At 46.0% G+C, this 7,296-nt stretch overlaps 1 pseudogene; it reads left to right on the top strand.

The window, feature by feature from the left end:
• The first annotated feature begins 331 nt into the window (after nt 1-331).
• Nucleotides 332-7,296, top strand: part of LOC136831037 (uncharacterized) — a 41,221-nt pseudogene continuing 34,256 nt past the window's right edge.

The following is a 7,296-nucleotide window of genomic DNA, read 5'->3' as shown; positions in this document are numbered from 1 at the left end:
GTATGTCAACAAACTGAGGACTAGTCTCGTCCAGCTTCCGCGGTGTCAGTACAGCTACATCAGTGGGCGGTGACACAGTGAATCTTCGACCAGATGCATTCCATTCAGGCAGGAGGAATGTAGTGGCAGAACAAGCTGATTTAATCGAAGGGTCAATGTTGGGGACAGAGTGGTCATTATACTGGAGGGTAGCAGAAAGGTTGTTCCATCTGTGGGGAAGGCCAGTGATAACCTTTGCCGGCGACCCGATACAAAACTGGAGGTGTTTTGTTTGGTCGTTCCAGATCCTTGGGCCACAGCAGAAGATGCTCTGCAACATCCTTGGGACAATATGGACGTTTATGCCTTACCTCCCTATTGCCTGATCCCTCAAGTAATCAACAGGGTAATGATCTCTCCAAACCTCAGGAGAGATGACGGTGGCTCGCGGCCACACGTTGAGTGTATCTGACCTGCTGGCCCTGCTGATTGCTGACCTGCTGGCCCTGCTGAGGCAACAAGAGAGATTCCCCCAGCACGAAGCCTCCTTTTGCCAACTGCATATCGGGTTTCACCAATCTGCAGTCCCTATCTCTTCACAGAGGAGACCTCCAGTATCTCCAGCCCAGTGAGAGGCTTTTCTCACTGAAACAGCAACAAAGATGTCTGGCTATCTCAGGGAAATCATCTACAATCATATATATCAGGAAATGGGCCATCTCTTTGATTGGAACTTTTTGTTCAACCATTAACTCCACTTCCTCATTTTCCTCTGTCAGGAGAAGCTACTTTCTGTGTCAGCCATTATTAAGGGCTACAGGGCTGCTCTGGGGCTAGTTCTGATCCTGTACCCCAGGAGAGCAAGCCTCTAACTGGGATTTGACCTGGTCCTTTGCAGCCTCCCTTGTGCACCATCTGGCAGACCCTTCGGAGTTCATCGGACAGAGATTTGACCCTCAAGACGGTATTGTTACTGGCCTTAGCCTCCAACAAGAGAGTAGGGGAACTTCATTGCCTCTCTTTTAAGGTTAAACACTTAGGGTTGAGGTCAATGCAGCTAAATTGTCCCGAACTTGTAGCTAAGACTACTTGATCCTTTGGTCCCAATGACAGATTCAGCCCTTTTTGATCCCCTTCTGAGAGACTGTTGATAATGACCCAGAGGTTACTTTTATGCCCTGTTAGAGTACTGTGAGCCATCTAAAAGGATTGGATGTCTCAGGCCTGAGTGTCAAAGAACTTTGTTGTTAGCCTGTGAGCTGGAACAAGAAAAGTGTCAAAACACCATCTCTTTGGCTAATTGAAGTAATCAGCCGGTATACTGTACAGCACTTCTTCAAATGCAGATGCCAATACAGAGCATGCAAGAGCTCATGATGTTAGGGTACTTTGGCCTTTCCATCGCTTTCAGGAAGAAACTGTCAGATCAAAGGTATTGAAGGCGGGTACGTGGGTTTGTCAGACGACCTTCATCTCCTCCTACCTACGGGACGTTGCCCATAGGTCTTTGGACACTTTCCTTGGGTCTGATGGTGGCTGCTTAACAAGTTGTGTAGCTCATCCAGTGCCCCTAGCAGCACAGGTTGTATCTTGCCTAAGATATTGGTTGTGAAAGTGAGAGTGAATGGAGTGACTGACCTCCTTCCTTTCTGTATCTTCTTCTCTTCACAACGGGCAGGAGAGGAGTGAGCCATCATTAGCGGGAGCTGGCTAGATACAGGTGAAGCGACGCCCATTCTATTTTCTGTTGATTGTTCCTACACAGTACAAATACTGAAAACAAGGAGAGGGATTGACAGTAGAACAAGATCGATAGCTACCATTGGTTTTTGCTGTCTCCGACAATTACAAGTTCTTTTCTTCCTAGACAATGTAGACTGGAGTTTACCTTGTGTCAAAGCCTAGATTACTGGCTGTTGGGTAACCTTTCACTTAGCAGATCAGAGGCATAAGACTCCTTCCTATGCCCTAACAATTGACCAGGAAGTAAGCCCAGGTGAGCCGAATCACCAATCGGTTCTAAAGCTTACTTTATCCTCTCACCAAAATTAAGTCTCCCCACACATAAAGGCTGAGGGTTTGTTTCATGTATGAACAATGACTCATTTTTAAATCAGTTTGTATTTTCATAACCCAAACCTGGGGTCTTTTATGTAATTGGCCCCTCAAGCCACCCTTCATACAGTTACCTGGGCTGGAAGATAACTACCATCAATGCGGCAGCATATGCAGAAAGGTGAGGAAGAGGTCGGGCTCTGCCTCTCTCTCGCCCATTGGCTAACACATTCCATGCCACCAACTCTGTTCTATTTTTAAGCCCAGATCCAGCTTGTGCCTTGAGATTTTCCCCCATATACTTAAAGACCTCAGGTTTGTAAGTTATGAAAAATGCACATTGATTAAAAATTTGTCATATGTCCAAATACCCATCCATCGGTCTTCTTGTAAGTACCTCTGCTTAACCTATAGGGAGACAGTGTTCTATAATTCAGGGCACTTTGTTTCAGGCTGTCAACCGCTTCCCAAGTGTTTGCTTGTGTGTTCACACAAGTCTCGGCTTGGGCCCATTCACATGGGATACGTTTGTTGAGGTACCTGGATGAATGGCTAGTCCTGACAAGCGTCTTGACACAATTGCCTCAGGACAGGGATCATCATGTCATGATCTGGGAGTGGTGATCAATGTTGAAAGTTGGATCTGCTCCCAGAAGCAGGGGAGTGAGTATCTGGAGCACGGTGATGATAGATGCGACAGCTCGCAGAGCCTTCCTTTGAACTACCGCGTATCAGTAGGCTCAGAGAGGCAGCACAAAAGTTCCTGTTGTGACAGGAACAACCTGCTTGGCAGTGGCAAGTTGTTCTCGGTCACCTGTTGTCCTTGGAGATGCTGGTTCCTCATTGGCAGCTTCACCTTCACTCCCTGCAGTTGAGGATGGGTTTCGGTTCTTGTGAAGGACCCTCCTTTCTTTCAGTTCCTCCCTCCGGTAAGGAAAGATCTACTTCGATGGTTAGATGACGGAACGGTATTAATCCATAAACTGCTGACTGGGCGTATCGTAAGTGGAAACTATAATTGTCACAATAGGGTGACGAGTGGACGTACCGTACGTTGACTACAAAAAATTTCAACCTTCAGTCAACTTTGACTCAACTGAAATGGTCGAAAAACACAATTGTAAGCTAAAACTCTTACATTATAGTAATATTCAATCATTTACCTTCATTTTGCAACAAATTGGAAGTCTCTAGCACAATATTACGATTTATGGTGAATTTTTAAAAACTTTTTCTTTTACGTCTCTTGTATTAACTTCGGCCGAAATTCAAATTCTTTGTCATTTGTCGTAATTTTGTACCGTTTATATTAGCCATTACACGAAGTTTTATATGAAAATGTGTGTAATTTCATGTAAATACAACAAAACAACCCATGGTTGTAGCTTTTATCAGTTGGAAATATTTTCATATAAATCACGATGTGCCAATTTCAACCTTCAGGTCAACTTTGACTCGACAGAAATGGTCGAAAACGCAATTGTAAGCTAAAACTCTTACATTCTAGTAATATTCAATCATTTACCTTCATTTTGCAATAAGTTGGAAGTCTCTAGCACAATATTTCAATTTATGGTGAATTTTTGAAAAAAACTATTTTCTTACGTCCGGCCGCGTTAACTCGGCCGAACATCTCAGAAATTCTTTCGTCACTTTGTCATAATGTTTACCATTTTATATTAGTCATTATAAGTTTTATATATGAAAATTTGTGCAATTTCATGTAGAATACAACAAAAAATAACTCATAGTTTGTAGCTTTATGGTTTAGAATATTTTCATATAAATCACGACCGTGCCAAAATTTCAACAACGGTCAACTTTGACTCTGACTGAAATGGTTGAAGAAACATGAATTAATAAGCTAAAACTCTTACATCTAGTAATATTCAATCATTTACCTTTGTTTGTAACAAATTGGAAGTCTCTAGCACAATATTTTGATTTATGGTGGTGCAGAAAAAACTTTTCCTTACATCCACGGTAACTACGACGAACATCTCAGAAATTCTTTCATCACTTTTGTCGTAATGTTTGCACCGATTTATATTAGTCGTACATAAAGTTTTTATACAGTATATGAGAAATGGGCTCATGAAGATACAACAAAAATAACTCATGGTTGTCGCTTTATCAGTTTTGAAATATTTTCATATAAATCACGATAAATAGAAAAAATTTGACCTTCGGTCAACTTTAACTCGACGGAAATGGTCGAAAACTGCAATTGTAAGCTAAAACACTTACAGTCTAGTAATATGCAATCCATTACCTTCATTTTGCAACAAACGGGAAGTCTCTAGCACAATATTTCGATTTATGGTGAATTTTGAAAAAAAAAATGTAATATTTTCTCTGTGTTGCTTTGATCGTTTTAATATTTGTTATATACCAAAATCATCGCAATTTAGTGTACAATACAAAGAAAATAAAAATAACTCATTAGCTTTAACCCTTTTGCTCACAGCGTGATTTGTATACAATTATATATGAAATTTTTTTAGTGCTGTCATATATTTCAATATTTGTATGATAATGATATTTTTCATTTCTGATGGTTACATACTAAACTTCAGGCAACTGACAAAAGGAGCAAAATAGGCAGCTTAATCTTAAAAACTAAGCGTGCTGTAGTTTTTAAAGAAAACTTTTTTCCGCTTAGTGCCAGCTAACTCCCAAGCATACAGGCATCGGCGAACACTTTTGTAAATAGAGGCTCGGCGTTTAAGTTAAGAAGTGCTGTGCAGGCACTTCCCCCTTCTGAGATACTTCTGTTTTCGGATGCATCAACTGAGGGGTGGGGTGCACACCTGGAGGGGTTGCTAGTGTCAGGTGTTTGGGACCAGATTGACAGGCACCTCCACATCAATGTCCTGGGACTGAAGGCAGCTTTTTTATCTCTCCAAGAGTTTCAGGACCGAGTGATGGGGCACTCCTTAGTGTTGATGAGCAGCAACACCACCCGCACTCCACCAGGTAAGTCTCCTACGTAAAGACTGAAGGTTTGTATTTTGTTTAGGAACAGATGACAAATTGTTCCCGACACAATGTAAACCCACCGATCCGCCCCAAATAGGATTACTTTCAGGCGTGAGCTGGAAACGGCCATTGAACTTCAAACAAGGTGGTTGAGCGGTTAACTACCGTCTGGGGCTGAAGACCCAGCCTGCCTGGGTATACTTTATTCAATTGCTTTCGGCTGTTGTGGAACGTGGACGTTGTTTCTTGGCTCTGTACTTTGACTGCCCTTTTCAGCCTTTATGGTGGGAAAATTCCTTGGTTTTTTTTTTTTTTTTTTTTTTTTTTTTTTCTTTTCCAGAATGAATGTTGATAAACCTTCTAAACCCTCTATCCCCAGCGTGTCCTGGGGTAGGAGGCAGAAAATGTAATACCTTTCGGTCTAGCGTCGGCCACAGACCCTGCCCTCTGCCCATCTTGCAGGGAGGCATTGTGTGTTAAGCATAACGCTCATATGCTTGATAGTTGTTCCTGGTCACCCGAGCAATGGAAGGAGTTCGAAGGGAGGAGCGCTACTGTCGGAAGCCGGCCAAGGAATCGTCCGAGGGTAACACACCCCCCAACGACTCCAGTGGTGGCTAATGTGTCAGTTTCGTTTCTACCTCCCTGTAAACTTCCCCTGCTTGCTCCCTCTCCCTCGGGTGAGGACTCCCCCTCCCCTTCCTCATTTGTTTCATCAGGTGTGGAAGGGCGTGGGGGGGTTGTTGATCAGGACATCCTCTCAGGGGTCTCTTCTCGAGCTGGGGGGGAAATTTTTCACCCAGAACGAGCAGAGACTTCCCAGTTTAACCCGACTATTTCACTCCAGGTTTTGGGATTGGATAACCCAGGTAACAGGAATCTATCCTCCCGGCCTGGCTGCCTGGGTCATACCTGGCGTTCCGTCACTGGAGGGCCCTTGTGTCTCATCTGTCTGGGCGCTCCAGTGACAATGCACTTGGCATCCACTATCACCACCACGTCTGTCACCTTGTCTGGTTTCTCCAAGCTACCCGTGTCTGTGGCTTCTCACTTGGACACCCAGGTTTCAGTTGCCCCTGCCATTCACCATTCCGTGCTGCTAACTCCTGGGTTCTGGCTCGCTCTCGACCTGGGCCTTCATATATGGTATCATCAGCGATTGCTGTATTTGGCTGTTCTTGCCCCTGTTTGCTGACCCTGGCCCCAATTATGTCTATGGTTCAGCTCCTCTCACTTCCCTGTCTCTCAGCCTGGCTTAACGTGACTACTCCCATGCCTTTGACACAAACCGGCACAGCGCAACCTTTCGAGCACCACCCGTGCCTTCATTTCCTGCTCCTCCTCCGTGGTCATGTTCCTGGCTGCCGCGCTGATGTTCCTGCCCTGGTAACTGCTGACCCGAGCACCGCCTATGCTGCCCGGGTTGCGCCTGCTGCTGTGGACCCCCCCCCCCACCCCCGGCTGCTCCCGTTTGTTCAGCTGCTCATGCATGGTTTGGGAACTTAACTACAATCCTGAGGAAGATGGCAAGAAGAAGTCAAGAAGAGATCGAAAAGTGTCGTCGTCTTCATCTGCTACCTCTTCTTTATCCTCCTTCAGGCTTCCCAGCCAAAGAAGAAAGTAGTCTGCCTCCTAAGAGTCTTGCACCGAGACACTAGGGACTGCCTCCTTCCACAGGAAGGCAGTGGGATCTCTCATGGCTCTTCGATCAGATCAGGGAACTGCTGCTGGCCCCTGGGTCCAGTCGCATCGGGAGCCAGGCATGCAGACCATGGTCCGCACTCCCCTGCTGCTAAGAAGCCTGCTTCTAAGGCCAGTAGGTCCACTTTTGGACACTCGTGCTGGAGTCACTCCGTGCACCTACCCCAGGCTGATGCGGGAGAAACTTCTTCCCATACAGACCCGGGCGTGGGGTGAAGAGTCCGGGCATGCGGTGCCTGACTCTTCCTGCTGAGCTACCCCGTGAGTGCCAAGCCAGGTTCCCACGGAAGTGCTTCATTCCTCGGGTCCGAACACAAGCAGAGAAAGGTCCTCTGCTCAGTCTTCCTGAGAGGCTACGGCCTCGAAGAAGACGGGCGCGTCTAAAGGACAGCTCAAGCTCGCGCCAGCCAGCCACGCGCTTGACTCCTCCCATTCCCTGGCTGCGTCTGCGCGGCCAGCCTGGCTCGGGAGGCGAGCGCGCAGCTTGGCTCATGCGAGCCGCTCCGCTCTCCTCAGGAGACTGCTTCGCCTAGGCGAAAGCACTCTCCTCAACCGGGCTGCCGTCACCACCGCGGGTTGGTG

This window comes from Macrobrachium rosenbergii, chromosome 48 (genome assembly GCF_040412425.1).
Source record: "Macrobrachium rosenbergii isolate ZJJX-2024 chromosome 48, ASM4041242v1, whole genome shotgun sequence".
NCBI lineage: Eukaryota > Metazoa > Arthropoda > Malacostraca > Decapoda > Palaemonidae > Macrobrachium > Macrobrachium rosenbergii.
Note: the sequence above shows the minus strand (reverse complement) of the source record. Positions and strands in the feature narration are given on the sequence as shown.